This window comes from Pseudonaja textilis, chromosome 1 (genome assembly GCF_049901715.1).
Source record: "Pseudonaja textilis isolate UNSWEBS1 chromosome 1, rPseTex1.2, whole genome shotgun sequence".
NCBI lineage: Eukaryota > Metazoa > Chordata > Lepidosauria > Squamata > Elapidae > Pseudonaja > Pseudonaja textilis.
The window spans coordinates 260,173,586-260,189,964 of NC_141990.1; the positions used below are offsets into that span (position 1 = coordinate 260,173,586).

General features: G+C 41.6%; 1 long non-coding RNA gene across 1 annotated transcript in view; it reads left to right on the top strand.

Moving 5' to 3' along the window:
- Positions 1-346: 346 nt before the first annotated feature.
- The window catches only part of LOC148128169 (uncharacterized), a 106,740-nt gene continuing 90,707 nt past the window's right edge, over positions 347-16,379 (top strand). Inside the window, exons 1-2 of the long non-coding RNA XR_015740946.1 lie at positions 347-613; positions 7,806-7,904. This is a non-coding gene — a long non-coding RNA (uncharacterized LOC148128169). The remainder of the gene's footprint in view (positions 614-7,805; positions 7,905-16,379) is intronic.

The window sequence follows — 16,379 nt, forward strand, 5'->3', positions numbered from 1 at the left end:
TACTTTATAAAGACAATGCAAGAGAGACCCAGCAATACTCGCAAGGCAACAGGCAGAATGACTCTCAATAGAACCGTGAAAAGGGGTGGGTAGGAGGTTGAGCAGTAGGATAATATGGAAAGCGATCAATATCGCCCCTCTAAATTCTCTGCAATGTTGCACTTAAAACAACTCTTAAGGGTGAAAGAGAAAGAAACTGAATTGGGGAGGGGGGAGCAGGTGAAAGACTTAATGCACATTTGATATTTTGGACAAAACGTTCGAGCGAAATGCCTTTGTGTGGATTTTTTTTTCTCCCCAGCACTTGCTAAAAATAGCACCAGGGTTTTGATCGCGTTCCAGAAATAGACAGAGAGTTGCACTTGTATATAAACGCCAGCGCGGGTGGAAGAAAACCTGGACATCACCGCAGTATATTTTGCCTAACAACAGTCTGGAAATTAATTGTTGGATTTTTTCCCCCTCCTCTCTCTTGTCTGTATGTTTTCTCTCCCCCACCCAGGCCCCCCTACTCCCCCACCCCCCAATCACCACCACGACTTTTCCTCCACTCCCCTGTATCTTCCAACTCTCTTCCCCTCCCCATCTCCCTATCAAAGGAGTTCCCGTTTTGGTAAGTAGTAATATTTCTTGTGCATGCGGCAGAGAATGTGTCTGTGAATCTTGACTATACTGTGTGCATGCTTGGATTTATTTCGTGCCTCTATTTTTATACCGGAGCAGGGTGGAGGAAGAGGGAGGGAAGATCGCACTTGTCTGTTTAACGAATTTGGTGCATGCATGCACGGAGCCCCAGACACAGGGAATTCTTGCAGAAAGGGGAATCACCCTGTCGGTAAATCTCTGAATCAATACCAAACTGCAACTCGCTCGATCCCTCTCTGTCGGCGCTATAGAGTCCCTCTTTCGAGCTCTACTCGCCTCCCTCCCCTCCCCATTTTCAGAAAGATGGCTAGATGCAATCTAACGGTAGGGTTTCTCTTAGCCTGGGAGAGAATTAGGAAGATAGAGGAAAAAGGACAAGCGGACAAGAGAATTTTCGCGGTAAACTGCGGTAAGTTGAAAGGGTTAGTTTGCGGCTTCCCATTCTCAGAAAGCCACCCGAGCAATTCTCTGCCTGGGAGCTGTCCACGGCTCCGAGTACTGAAAGAGCGAGCAGCCTGCTTTAACTTTCGCTCCCCAGGAGATTGACCTCTTCGCCGCACAAACGCTAGCAGACCCTTTTTGCTGGCCGGCTTATCCAATGGCGGTGGGGCCAAGGAGCAGAAAGTGCCAGCACTCTCCCAGATTGTGACTTACATTGAGAACCTACCCTTTTTTAATCCCGGGTTTTCTATCAGGTGCGTAAAAGCACCGTTCTGATTTGACGTGCCTATCCTTTTCCCGCCTGTGCATTTGAAAAGAGCCGACACCTGATGATGGTGCTTCTCAAAGAAGAGTCTATAGGTTGTTTCATTTGGACTCACTCCTTCTCCTCCCACCTCGTTTCACCCCTCCGAAATGCCCACATCTTCTGCCTATCCTTGTGTGTGTGCCTTTGTTATTCTTGCCCTTCCTTCACCCCTCTTAGATGCTTCCTCACCAAATGAGTTGGTGGAAGAATGGGAAGTGGAGGCAAAGCAATGCTGAGAATTTACCGTAATGTGTACATTCAGCAGATACAAAGCCCAGTCATCCCCCCCCCCCATCTTCTTCAAGCCAAGGTTGTTATTTTTAGGTCGTGATCATGCTATCACAGAAGCCTTTCTGGTTAGCAAGAGCCCCACCGTCAGAAGAATCTTCCACATAGATTCACCCCAGGGTCCACCTTTATAGTTCCATTTAGCCAATTTAGCTCAATATTTGACAAGAAAGGGAGGGAGGAGGTGTGTGTGTGTGTGTGTGTGTGTGGACACTTTAGGAAGGAGCCTGAAATCAGCCCCAAAATGAAGAAATTGAGCACCTACCCCATGCAAAGTTCAGCAACACCTAATGGTTCTGCAGACAGTGAAAGAGGCAGACAGGACTGTAAGGTGATACAATAGATAACAGATAAATAGGGTTTGTTAAAACAGCCTAGGCTCACGTTGCCTGAAATAGCTTGGACAGTTTTTGCTAGAGAAACAACGCAGACGTGAGTCAAGTGTTAAGAGCACAGCAACGCTGTCCTAAAAATATCGAAGGGGGCGTCCATTCCGGGGGCTTGTTTGGTCCCATCACAAAAGAGCTGGGTGGTCCCGAGGATAGTCCCTTTAGGTGCTTACTATTCTATATCTAAAGTCTCTGCAAACTAAGAAGCCTTTCGTTCCGTACCAATTCCCATCCTCCCACCCTCTTGCCATAGATTCCCCCAACCTGCCTGCACTTTTGCCAGATCACACTCGGGCATCTCCCAGGTCAATATATAAGATTACCCTTAACTGGACCTTATTAAATAATTCAATGGCGGTGGTGTAATTTCGCTTGCAAACTGCACGGATTTCCAAGTCGTGACTGTAAAAGTGAGTAATGTGTGCTGGCTGCGTCATGGCTCCAGTCACAGATGGTTCCAAACTGAGGAGAAATCGTGACTTCGACTTGAGACGTCCCCTCTACATGAAAAGACCATCCAATCAAAACAGCGTCGGGGGAAGGGACTTCTCTGAGCCTCTGCCTTTTTTGCTCCCCCATCCTTGTGTGTGTGTGTGTGTGTGTATCAGATTTTACACATTCTCTCTGTGTGTGTGCGCGCGTGTGCGTGTATGCGCGTGTGCTCAGAGATTTGTCTCAACAAGTTGCAGAAAGAACTGAGGCGGCGAGGGAAGGGTTAATCTCTAGGAAATCTTCTGCACTTGGCAAGATCGTGACCCTCCCACACACTACAGTAGTTTATACATACTTGGTGGAAGGGATGCTTGCCACGAGTTTCCTTTTAAAAAATAAAAATAAAACAACAACAAACACACGCACACGCGCGCGCGCGCGCACACACAGACATTGTACAGGCATTGATGCCCGTACCTCCAAGCAAGGATTATCCCTATCATAATTCTCACCAGAGGCCGCTAAAGCGCCTGGCGAAAGAGGTAAGTGAAAGGGACCCTCAACTTTGTGGTCCTCTCTTCGGTCCTCGCTTCCCCAGTCCAGAAGGTCTCGAAAACAAAGCAAGCTGAGGGGTGAAGCCGCAGCAGCAGCAGCAGCAGCAGCAGCAGCAAGCAATAAGAGCACTACTAGAAGGGAAAGAGGAAGCAGGTATCGCTCAGTAGGACTTTGCCTCTTGACGGGGCTGCGCTGTTGCTGCTGCTGCTGCTGCGTTCCTGCTGCAGCTGCTGGAGAGCTGTTGCTTGTCAAGGTGGATTTGCCGAGGAAAAGGCAGCGAAGGTAGGAGCTTTCGGGTCTCCTAGAAGGAAGAATCTTGGAGGTGGGGACGGGAAAGTCGCTGGGCGGAGATAGTCAGGAAGGGGTCTACCAAGTTTCTTGGGTTCCCGGAGGAGAATTTTGTCTTATTTAACTTGGCGATGAACTTCGTGGGAAAGTATCCGCTGCCATTCACTGCTGTAGACCTGGCACCTTTGCGAGGGTTCAGTGCCCAGCGGGGGTGTGTGGGGTGTGTGTGTGTGAAATCAGTTCGATGCCATCTCCGGCAACTTTTCGCTTGGAAGGCGTTTATTCCGCCCACTCCTTTGCCCCATCTTTGGGTGGGGGGGGTGGCGAGGGGGTTGGGCAGACGCACAAAATCTATTGATGGGCGAATGAAACGCACATCCCTTCGAACTAGGTACGCTCCCCATGCTGAGGGACCTCATCTCCAAGAGCCAGTCTTATGGATCAGCTACGGCCATTGGTTGACCTCCGCCAGTGGGCTTTTCTCGGGTGGAAAGATTCGGTGCAAAGGAATCAGGTGAACCTTCGCGGATCTGAACTTTTTGACTTCTGGTTCTCTTCTCCTTCATCATCCTCACCATCCTCATCGCCCTCATGCCAATTTGGCTCACATGTTGGTCCTCCGGGTGCGTTTTGTTGTGTTGTGCTTATCTTTAAATCTTGCACAGCCATAGGTCGTTATTAGCACCTATGGCTGTTTCATCTGGAACCCTAGTCTATCCTAACCCCCACACCCCACCCGACCCCCATCTTCAACCCCGGGACAAGCAGAAGGAAGAAGTCTAACATACATAACAACACTCGGGTCTTATCTAGGGTTTATTGAATAATTAGACATGGAAATGTTTCTTCTCTTTCTCTTCTCCCCTCCCCTCCCCTTTGGGGAAAAAAGAGGGAGAGAAAGGGAGGAAAAAAAAAAGTAAGGCGCCACCTCATTGGCGAGTGACGATTTTAGCTCGCACCAATGAGCGGCGGGCCTCGTCTCTATTTATTTAGTGCTCAGGGGGAGAGTTTTCTCTTTACGCAGCGTCTGTGCACAGCGCTAGACCCTCTGCTCGGGAGCAGAGCGATGGAGGGGTGTGGGGGGAGCGCTTTCGGAACTGCCTTGCTCAACAGAGCCCCTTGCTTCTGCAACCCAGTGCTCTCGGCCCCTTCAAGGGGACAGCGAAGGAGGGGGATGGGTGTGAAGGGCTGGACCAAGAAAAAAACAAAAACAAAAAAAACCGCCGCCACTCCACCCCTCCTTTCTTTCCTTCCCCTCCTTTTACTCTCCTGAGTTGGTATCTTGGCTTGAGCTCGCCGAGGTACTCGGTGGGGATGGAGCGTGTGTGAGTGAATGGACGGTGAGGAGGAAGGTGTTTCCTAATGCTTGAGAAATCAGCAATCCGCCGTCTTGGATCTATGCACACATTTTTTTTTTCCCTCTTTGGTGGCAGCCGGATGGATGAATGTAGAAGCCACAGGAGACTTTGTCCTTCGCGAATCTTTTTGCGGTCTGGGCTTGCTGTATATAAGTACCTAGCCGGGAAGCCCTTACCCCAAAAAGCATTCGCGGAGGGCGCTTTCGCCGAAGGAGCAGCAGCTGCGCGACCGCCGAGACTTGGACTTACCTAGATTCTGGGCTTTCCCTTTGCTTTCCCTTTGTAACCCTACGGACCTCTCCGTCCTGTGTGTGTGCGCGTGTGTGTGTGCGTGTGTGTGTGTGTGTGCGCGCGTGTATCGTGAGGATTAAACGGCTTGTCCCAGTCCCTACCATCCCTTCCTAGCTTAACTTTCTGAATCGACTACTGCTCGCTTTTTGTTTTCTCTCCCGTGGATGATTTGGTGGTGCCTTTTTATTTTTATTTTTTTTAAATCGCCGAATAAAATGCAATAAAAACTTTCGCAAAGTTTGGAGGACGCCCCCTGCCCCCCGCTTGAAGGGTGGGATGTGTTTCAGCCCCTTCCACCCCATCAGGATTGGAATTGATGTGCATTTGACCTCTCCCGTAGAAGAAGGCAAGGAGCGTCGTCTGGGTTTAAAATGGGGGAGTTCTCCAAAGGAGAGTGGGTGGCAGATTTGGGGAATCACCCCCTAAATAATAGGGTGGGGGAAGGTCGAGAAGCAGCCGCTGTCGAGGGGCGCCTCAGGTAGCAGGCGATGCTTTTCCTTCCTCCGCCTCACTTCCAACCTCCTTTTAGACAACTTGTAATCCTCTGATCTCCCGGGTCGCCCTTTTTCCAACTCGAAGCGATCCTGGGCTTGGTAAAAATAAAATAAAATAAAAAAAATAAAGGCCAGGTCCCGCGAAGAACTCGACCGGGGCGGCTGGGACCGAAAGAAGCCGCCTCAGCCTCCGCTGTCTAGCGCCGGGGAAAGTGCCTCTCGTCTTCCCTTGGTCAGACCTAGCGCGGCGAGGAGTTGGAAGCAGCTTGCATAGCTTTCCTTTTCCCCTTGTCGTAGCCACCCGAAAGAAGGGCGCGGGAGGTTTCCCCTTAATGGTTGCCCCCACCGCCTGAGAAAACAAACGGGGAAGAGCTCCGGCCTGGAGACCGGACCAGTGAGAGGGAAGGGGGCGAACGGCAAGGTGCCAGTGGAATGCCCGGTTGTCGCAATCGAAGGGGCCTATTGGTTGCAAAAGCCTTCCTGGGAGGGAAGGTAGGAGGGAAGGAGGGGGAACCCAGATATTCCAAAGACTCTTTCTCTAACTATTGACAAGTCTCAGGATCCCCCTTCTTCCAGCCAATAGAGAGGGGAAAGTGCTCAGCTCGAGGCAGGAGTTTCCTTCTGGCTCAGGAGAGAAAGCTGCAGTGGCATCAGGGCGATGGGCAGCCCAGGCTTCAGGGCTGCTCCTTCTCCAGAGATAAAAGGCCATTTGACAACCTGAGGTGGTTTCAGAAAAGAGTAAAAGGCCGACTAAAGGGTGAGCAGATAAGCCCGGGAAAAGCAAAAAGAAAAAAGGGGGGGAAAGCAGGTCAGCTTCCTTTCCCATCCTCACTTCCCAACCTTAGCCAAGATTCGTGACTCTTGAGCGAAGTAGATAGAGAAAGGTTACATCACGAGGACCACTCCATTCTGCAACCAAGCCTGCCTTTGCCCACAGTGGTTGCCAGTGCATCACTGCCTTCCTACACTAACCTCCCGCTCCATCATCCTTGCCTTCCTTCTCATCAGCAGCAGGTCCTCTCTGCAAGGGGGCAAAGCGTTCTTAAGAGAAAAGTGTACTAAAAGAAGAAGGGAGAAAGAGAGGGATTCAGAGATCAGGTCTCTATTTGTGAGGCATATCCTGGGCGAGAGAAGAATCCCACCTGGGAGTCGAGAGGTGTCTGTAGAGATGCTTTTAGAAAAGCCCAACTTATTCAAGGTTAGCTTCTTGCCTTGGCTTCTCACTTTTCACATTGGCAGCCAACTGTTGCTACCAGTCTGGAGAAACTACTGCAGTTGCGGGGGGCGGGGTGTGTCTGAATGCCCCCTTTTCAGCTCCAAATGCCGAAGGGCAAAAACAGATTCTGAATTCTTGCTTTATTTATGCCCACTCCCCCCCACCCTGGTTTTTCCTCTTCATCTGTATGCTTTTAGCATCTGGAAGGGGATTGCTCTTTCCACTCTCTCTGCTCAACAAACAGCAGCTGCCTAAGAGGCTTGAGGTGATGGGCAACTAAAACATCCACCTTGCCCCTTCAAAGTTTCCCCACTTTGGGGGTATTTCACCAGATTGCCTAGTTTCATGCCTTTCTCCTTTAATGAATAAACTGGGACGTAAGCCCCACTCATCTGGATTACAGAGAAGGCCTCAGCTTCTCTTAGCTTTTCCCCCAATTAAAAAGTCTCATGTTTTGCAGACAGAGGCTGAGGGAAAAGCTGGGGATGCATGTCAGGGACTGCTGGATTCCTCCCCCTGCCCCCACATTTCTAGGAAAGAGGTGAGGGAATGGCTAATGGTTAATCATTCTGTGAAGCTCACTTTTGTGCTGTTCTCGCTTACTTGTGGGGAATGTTTGTTTTTCAAGGGGAAAAGTGACATTAGGGGGGAAATCCTCTTCTATTCCCCCACCACCACACACACACCTCAGGACCTTCTCCATCTAAAACCATAGAGTACTACTTTCCCTTTTCAAATGCTTGCCACCCATAGCCAAACGCTATGACAAACTGTCTGAAGGTTTGGCTAAGCTGAGTCTGAATGAAAGAAGTCAACTATTCTCAGAAAACCTGAAGATATCTTGGAAGAAATGGACAAAAATAGACACTGAATTTTTCAATACTCTTTATGTACTTCGTCTCTTGTTACTCCCTCCTCCCTTGCCCAATGTATCATGAAAGAAGTTTCTCATCTGATGTCTGCCTTAATACTCCCCACCTTTTGTCTATACCTTTTTGTGATGCCTGCAACACAATTTCTTCTTTCCCCCACCCATCTACTCTGTATGGCAGCAGCAAAAGCTATAAGCATTAACGTAGAGTACTTTTTGCTTCCTTGCAGGTGGTCCCTACGTTTGGCCTGAGAGAGAGGCCTTTCACAGAAATCCTATCTCCAAGGAAAGAAAGCCGAAGAGGACTTGTCTTAGTTGGGACAAAGCAGGTGAGAACATATGCCTATGTTCCCACAAAATCCCTAACAGACTGAGCTGAGCTAGCACCAAAGGCCACTGAATAACACCTTTCCTCTTCTAATCAACCCCATTATTCCTGGAGCAGAGCACAGGGAATCATCCTGAGATTCACTAGGTAGGCCCAGCGTGTGCCATTTTTGGTTGTTCTTAAGGTAGATCATCAGTAGGATTTAAGCCTTTAAAGAAAAGGAGTATATGCTTCCCATAGATTTTGGGAGAAGAAGAGAAAACCCACAATGAGCACATTTACTGATGAGACTTATTTTTTTTCAACCATCTTGAGGATGGAAATGTGGAGGGAAAGGATACTGATATAATTTCAATTTTGTTCTTTCCAGAACATAGAAAAAAAAAATTACCCATCAGCAGGAAATAGAATCCATATCATATTTTCCCTTTGCCTTACAAACCTGAAGCTGGTCACTAAAGTTCAGCTGAGAATTGTCAGCATTCTTTTTTTTTTAAATTCCCTAGAAATGTAACTCACTTTTGAAGTTAAAACTCTCAGAAAAAATGTCTGCCTTTCCTGCCCATCTCTTCCCTCTAAAGGAAGGCTTTCCAATCCCAGCTTTTTCAAAAGGCCTTCTTTAAATATGCTGGGATGTTAGGCTAAAGATATTCCCCTTAATCCTCAAATATCACTTATTCACTTATTCAGCAGATGGAATAGATAGATAGATAAACTAGATTATCTAGATTTACTAGATAAAAATCAAGCAGAAAGAGGGGGTTACTCTTCATTTGGCCTTCTGCAAATGGAAATAAAATGAGCAGTTTAATTAGCTAGGAAAGTCTGTCCTTCTGAAAAAAACATTTTTAAGGCTTTCTCAATTTCTTGGTTTGGCATGCACGTGTAAAGCATGCTTTTCAGCAGAAATAACTTGTTCGGTGTCAGGGTTAAGCCCAACTTTCTATCTTTGTTTAAGAACGATAGGGCAGATAAAGGTGTTTGTGGATTAGCTAATCCCATTGAACTGTGGTCCAAAATGAAAGCTCTGGAACCTCCTACTTTGAAATCCTTTTGGCTGCATCACCATTTGAATGGTCCCTCTCCCCAGGGATTAAGAGTATACCTGAGATGCAACCTTAAGGGAAGAGAGTTATCTAGAGACTGAACTGACTAAGATTAACATAGAAATGGATAGGCAGAGGGGAAGGAGAAATCCAAACTATTAATGTACATCATGATTTCCATTTATAGAAGCTCCTATCACCAGACTGGTTGTTGGTTTATAGCAAAAGGTCTAATCCAGGAGTAAAATAATTGATTGTTCAATTGCAATTTAAATAGGTTTCCTGATTCTGCGAGCAAACTTATCACAGAGAAAGAAAATTAGGCCAAAACACGTTTATTTTCCATAAAACAAAAATGTTTATCAACAAGATGCAATCTTGCTTACAGATATATTATTAGAATATATGAACTGTAGCCCAGCTCAGCTCCAATTGCAACTGGACAAGATTGCAGCCATGAACATAGTTATACCATGGAAGGGACTCTGCTGTTTTCTGCTGACCTCTATGTAGCTTCAAGACCATGGTTAAGCAGTGGTTAGAAGATTTCACCTGAGACAAAGAACATTTAGGAAGACTTATTTTTACCTGAGTCTCACTTAGAAGCAAATTGTAGTTATCTTGGGTCAATATCTTCAGAAATGTCACAGTTTCTCTTAAAATCTAGAGAGGTTTGGAATGTTATTTATATAGCAAACCAAATTTAATTCATCTATTAAATATTGACCTGATTTCATATTCAATCTTTCTTTTTTTTTAAAAAAGAGGAAGATATCACTTTGTTTTGTTGGTCAGTTAAAAATAAATAGAATGAGAAATGATCAATTATGGGTTTATAAGTACCTTTAATTGAATATTTAATCCTAAATTATATTGAAGATGGCTACATTTGGGATTCTCAGACTTAAAGTAAATGTTTTTCAGGATCTTTTATATTAGAGACCATTACTGTCATTGCATCTTGGCCCTTGATTGTATAGGAAGGTATTATCTTATAATACACAATTTCTGATAATACAGCAGAATGTTTTTTAATGCTATTATAGTCCGATATCATTGCAAGTTTGTAGCTATTTACTGCATTGTCTTGGGCCATACTTCTTTTTTTACAGTGTGAAAGGCTTAGACATGTCAATATTTAACATCATCTGCTATTGTGATAAAAATATTGTTCATATATTTATATATAGAAATACAATGTTACACAATACCAATTCTATTCACAGTTTCTTGGAAATAAGTCAATTTGAGAGTTATTCTCAAGTACATCTCATAGGACTGCAACTTTGATTTAAGACGGGAGGGCAGAATACCAGCCATCCAGATTAATTTTGGTAGAAAAATGTGGAATATATTGCATTGAATAAATATCTTTAGAGTATTCTTTTACCTTAGCTTCACATTAGTGAACAATGTGAAGGTTTTTTTGCACGAGAAATAACATAGAACTTTGCAGGCCCCTTAGAAACTTGCATTGAGCGTGCTATAAATCACCTTTGTTTTGATAATTCATTTTTATATTGGTACTATGAGGGAATTTGATAACAGAGGTAAGGGCTTAATCTCAGTAAAATTAAAGTGACATTTCTTACTTGGGAAAAAGGCCCATTACCCACAGTGAAACCTATTTCAGGATAAAGCTTCAAATAATATTAGGAAATATAATTTCTTTCTTTGTTTTAGCATGAAGTAAAGTACTAACAGATATATCTGAAAATATATGTTGTTGTTTTGCCATCAGTTGTAAGTTTGCTTCTTAACCACCATTTCTTTAATGGCATATATAATCAAATGCCATTTCTGTCTTCTCTCTATTGCATTACTTTGCTCATTTTGGGCTGTTTTTCCCTTCAAACACTTTGACTTTTATATCTGACAAAATACCACTTTATTTATTTCTAAATGTTCCAAGAACAGATAGGTACAATTTGACAATGAGCATTCAGTATGCCAGAAGATTTCCCTTGCATTTGATACAGATTGAAGCAGGATTATAAATCTATCCAACTATGATGAATATGTTTCTTAGCAAATCTTCTGACCAAAAGATGCATATTTATTTCACCTTGGTTGAGGTTTATAACCTTATCAGTGCTGACAAATTCTTGTATCCTAATTTCTATCACTCCCCTAATTCCATCCTTGTTCATTTCTCATTTCATTCATTCAATAATTTCTGTAGGGCATTCCTAATTCATCCTTTGCTTTAAAGCTACGTCAAGAAGCTGATTTTGCCATATTGTATTATAGTAGCTTCTGGTTTACATCGAAAGAAACTGAATTGACTCGTGATAAACTTCAATGTATTAAATGTATTATTCTTGAAAATCTAGGAATTAGCTCAAAAATCATTGTTGGTTGGTTCTTTTTAAAAAAAAGATTTTCAGCATCTCTACATCCCCACTGAATGATTTATAATTCAAAAGTTCAGATTTCTTATATCTAGTTCTTTTTTAAATGACAGTGAGTACGTCCCATGAAACTATAATTTGGATTTCTAATTTCTGTTCCCCTTTATCCAATAAGAAAACTAACTGGTGTACATGAGTGTCCAAAGCACTCTATAAAAATGTACAGTATATTCTATGTTTCACATTTTTTAACATCTCACACAATCTACACAATTAAATCAGAAACAGTTGAATTCCCATATATAGGTAATTTCCTTTTTATTTATCAGAACTGTAAACTCATTGGAGTGAAGAGAGATCTTATATTCCTTCTTACAGTTAATATCTCTTATTTAGGGAGGCCAGGTTGCCAGTTTGCAAACTGTGCATCCCTATTTCCTAACTAGAGGTTCCCATCGTAAAAAATGTCACACACTTTTCTGCTGACTCACTAGGGAAGAGATAAGTGTAAGATAAAACATCAACAAAAAGCTTTAACTATCTCTAGTAGTTGTCTCTAGTATCATCTAAGTGGTTATGATTAGTTTGGTTAAATCGAGACTTCTGTTTTTGTTGTTTCTGCAAACCATTATTTTTAAAATGCTGCATTAGTAGTATTGCTAGAGACAAAGATTAGGCCCCATTAGTGGTAGCAAAATAGGACATTTAAAGTTTCATATGTTAGTAGAGATTGTACTTTATTTGGATGCAGAGGACTGAAAAATAGACTAAGAAAATTTTGGTTAAGAAAAGTTAAGACTTTTTAAAGAAAAAAATACCTTTGATATTTCAAATACGATTTCTTTCAAAATTAGAAATACATCCAAAAAAGGTTTATGTGTTATATAAACTTAGGAAGTATGTGTATTATTATTGATTTTTATTAATCTATACAATATGTATATCAACAGGTGTGGGCAATACATAAATATAAGAGATTGTCTCAATTAAATGTAGTTGAGGCCTTTTAAGTAACTTGTTTTTAATTTTATCAAATCAGAGTCACATAAATAACTCTGAGGCCAGATTTTATATTTTAAAGTATAGAATTATAAAGAAATATAGAAAACATAGAACGGGAACCTTGTTCTTAATTTATAATGCAACAAACTATTTCTGCAGCATAGCAAAACAATGGTCCTTTCATATAATTTCATGAAGTTCCAGCTTGGTTTGTATAAATTAAAGCTGGAACTACACTAGTTCTTTAAAATGGCCATCAGTGTTATCTTAATCAGTTCATAAAAATCAGGTTGTTAAATTCCAGGATTTTTTTAAAATTAAGTAATAAACCTCTTTTCTTTATTAGTTATACTTCCATGGTATAATTGTAAACTGTTTCAGTAGAACATGTTTAATAAGCATCCATTTCCCCAATCTTTTTGGATTTTATTTATTTTTATTTAGTGTAGGGCATCTACCAAGATAGATCATTAGTATATAAACACACACATACAGTATTGGACAATGCAATATGTCAGAAAATCTCTTGGCACATGTTATTGCATACATCAAATTTACAGTATACCCTTTTCCTTCATAGGGAGCTCTTCCTTGGCATTTTGCTAGTTTTGAATAAGTTTGCATTAGATTATTGCTAGTGTATCCTTCAGGAAGAGAATTTTTCTTCCCTGAAGAGGGTAGGTTTTTTTTCCCTCCAGAAATCAATTTAATTGTTCCTTGTTTTATGTCCTTCAACATAGCATGGCAATAGATCTGACATGATGTTTTCTAGTGACATAGGTGGAGAAAATCATTCCAGGGGTGCTCCCTCAAGTAAAATTCACCACAAATTTCCTCTCTGAACAGCCACACAATTAGCTTTTGTCAAGAATTAAATTAGAGTCAGCAAATTGAAATTGGTCCATTCATTTAATATATACAATACTGGGAGCAACATTAAAACAGTTGGGAAGGGGGAAACTCTTATTTAGCCATCACAGTATACATTCTGTTTTGGAATTTATATGGCTGATAAAAGGGTGGGGGAGAGAAAAACTAATTCCCCTTATTTATTTATTTTTCTAGTTCATTAGACCATTAATAGGCGCACAATTGAATAATGAGAAGGGAAACTGTTTCCCTTAGTAGAAAAAAAATGTAGTTGAATCTTTTGAAATATATCATCAAGTGACTGGTTCTGGTTAGTCTGTTCAGAGGTGAAAAGACAGTGTTATTCTCTTGAACATCTGTTGATCAGTAGTATGGAAAATGGAGGCAGAATGCACCTCTGTGAGTACTGACTAATAAGGCTGTGGGAGAATAAAAGAATGAAGAGATGCTACTTGTCAGTATAGGTAAAAACTACCTTGAAGGGCTAGTGGTCTGACAGTCTAAGGAAGTGATCAGTACATTCATTCCATTCCTCCATTCCTGAGCATTCTCTCTCCATTTTATTGCCATAATAACAACCTGGCATAGTGGGCATGTCAATGATCCAAATTCATGAAATGACTGTTTATGTCCAAAGGAAAATATCTCACTGTTCCCAATCTGGCTCAGCCACTTACTGTTATAGGGTATTCATTCTCACCATAAAGCCTTCAATGAGCTTCTCTGTTTACAATAGCAATGCCTTTGAAAACTGTCTCCTTACCTGGATATTTTTTTCATGGTAGAAACAAAAGACTATAATTTAGTTTGTAACACAAAATATCAGGGCCATGAACAGATATGAAAAGCAAATGCCCTCCCTCCCCCAGGGTTTAAAACTTCAAATATACCTTTGTATCTTTTTAATTTGTAAAAAGTCTAATTTGGCTTAATGGCTGACATTCTCAGAAGTTAAACTCAGTAACACATACCATTTTCTAAAAATATTCTTAATGGTAACAACATTGTCCTATAACATTGCTATTGTCCCTTTCCCATGTAATTTATTCCCATGTAACTTATTTCCCTCAGTGTTTGTCGCATTAAAAATAAATAGAAAGAAAGTGCCTTGACCTTAGTTGCGCTGGATGTTTGTAGTACCTTAGCTTTTTGTCTGTTGAGTAGTCCTTTCTTCATCAACTTTTCTGACCTAACCATAGTAAGACTGATGGTTGTATTAGACTAGCAAATGCTTGTCTAAGTACAGCTTAGAATATATATAGAAAAACATATATGTGCTGCACAAATTCCTGAATCTCTCTGTGTTTTCTATGAAACCCTGTTGTTTCATAAAGACATAAAGATAGAGGTTAGCCTTTACCTATGATACAAATGGCGCAGTGGTGGGATTTAATTCTTTTTACTACCAGTTCTGTGGGCGTGGCTTGGTGGGCGTGGCAGGGGAAGGATACTGTAAAATCTCCAGTCAGAGGTGGGATTTGCCAGTTCTCCGAACTACTCAAAATTTCCACTACCAGTTCTCCAGAACTGGTCAGAACCTGCTGAATACCACCTCTGAAATGGTGGCTGTAGCATATTACTGTTGTCCACTGGAATTATGGGAAGCCATTCAGAGAGAGGAGAGAAGGCAAAAAGAATTCAGCTGGTAAGACAGCTGTAATGTTGCTAAGTAAACCACTTCCTTTATTTTTTGTCTGTTGGACTGGAAATGAATGGGACAACAATCCTCTTTCCTTGCACACAATATTATTTGATCACATAGCATTTTTTGCTGAATTGTACTCTGCCTATAGCCTCATTCTATGTTGTATTTTAGTTGAATGCAATGGAATCATGAGAAAGAAAGAAAGAAAGAAAGAAAGAAAGAAAGAAAGAAAGAAAGAAAGAAAGAAAGAGAGATAATTTAAAATATCTGAGTAGTAACTATAACAAAGTAGACGTTCAGAGATGGCCCAGACAAGAGTATTTAAAGTAGTAGTAGAAGTAATCCAGTGCGTGTTCTATTGACATGATTTAGAGACATATAAATCATCTTATGCAATGTATTAGATAACTTTCTCTGAACCATGTCCCATCTGAAAGCGTGATGAAGCCTACCATTTGTTTTGACCTTCATCTTTGGGGAGGGGGGAGTGTTGGGTTAATCCAGGGAACACCAGTGTGGTTGGAGAAAAGATAAGGAGTAGTGGAAAACACATTGGACAATGTATGTTCTTCTTAAGAAAATGCATGGTTTGCCAAATACAAACTTTTGAGTCAAAATAAACTACAGGAAATAAAGTTTTTCAACATGTTAGCATTTATCATCTAACTAGCTGAATGATACAGGATAATGGGGATACAAATTTTTGCATCCTAGTTTTTATGTACCATATCCTGTCAGGCAATCATTTCATGGATTTGTGTAACACAGATCCAAGAAAGACAGTGATATTGGAAACTCTCTCAACAGTTAATAGACTTAAACTTTGGCTTGGTATGTTTATTTCTTTTTCTTCCCCCTCCCTTTGCTTTTTCTCTTAATTTTATTTTGTCTCTTCTTGTCCATGATTCAAAAATTATCTTATGTTCCTCCTGTCCTTAAAAAAGAAAAAGTCTATCTATCAGTCAGCTCTGTGCCACCCAGTTTCTATACTATGGTTTCTAAGTGTTCCATTCTTCAAATGATGAAGCAGGATTCAGAATCAAAATGTCTGACTAGTGGATTAAGAGGAGGGTATAAGCCACTTAGTACCAATTTCAGAAAAGCACAAGGTATCACTTATACTTCTGCTTGAGGTATATGAGGGAGCAGAATGCAGGATTAATTGCCCCCTAGGTCCAATCCAACACGAATTCCCTTATTTCTCATGAGAATAGCCAAGGCAGATAAATTATCTTGCCCTGAGTGTTGTTTATTAGAGATTGGGACTTAAAAAGTTAATACAAATATGGTTGCCTCGTTGGTTAGAGAAGATGTCAGTTTTACATTAAGATAAATAATTTTTTTACATTTTTACCAATGCCAGAGGGGAAAAAAGTGTTGGGCAAATCATTGTTAGGTAAAACAGTTGTTATAGCCTTTGAGTAGTATTTAGGGCAGATGAAATACCATATATTATTTCACGAAACTAATATCTGCTAACTAATTGCTGATAACCCCTAAAATATTTAGCACCCAAGAAGAGCCAGATTTTTTTCTTCTCCCAATTTTTTTGTATTTTTCAA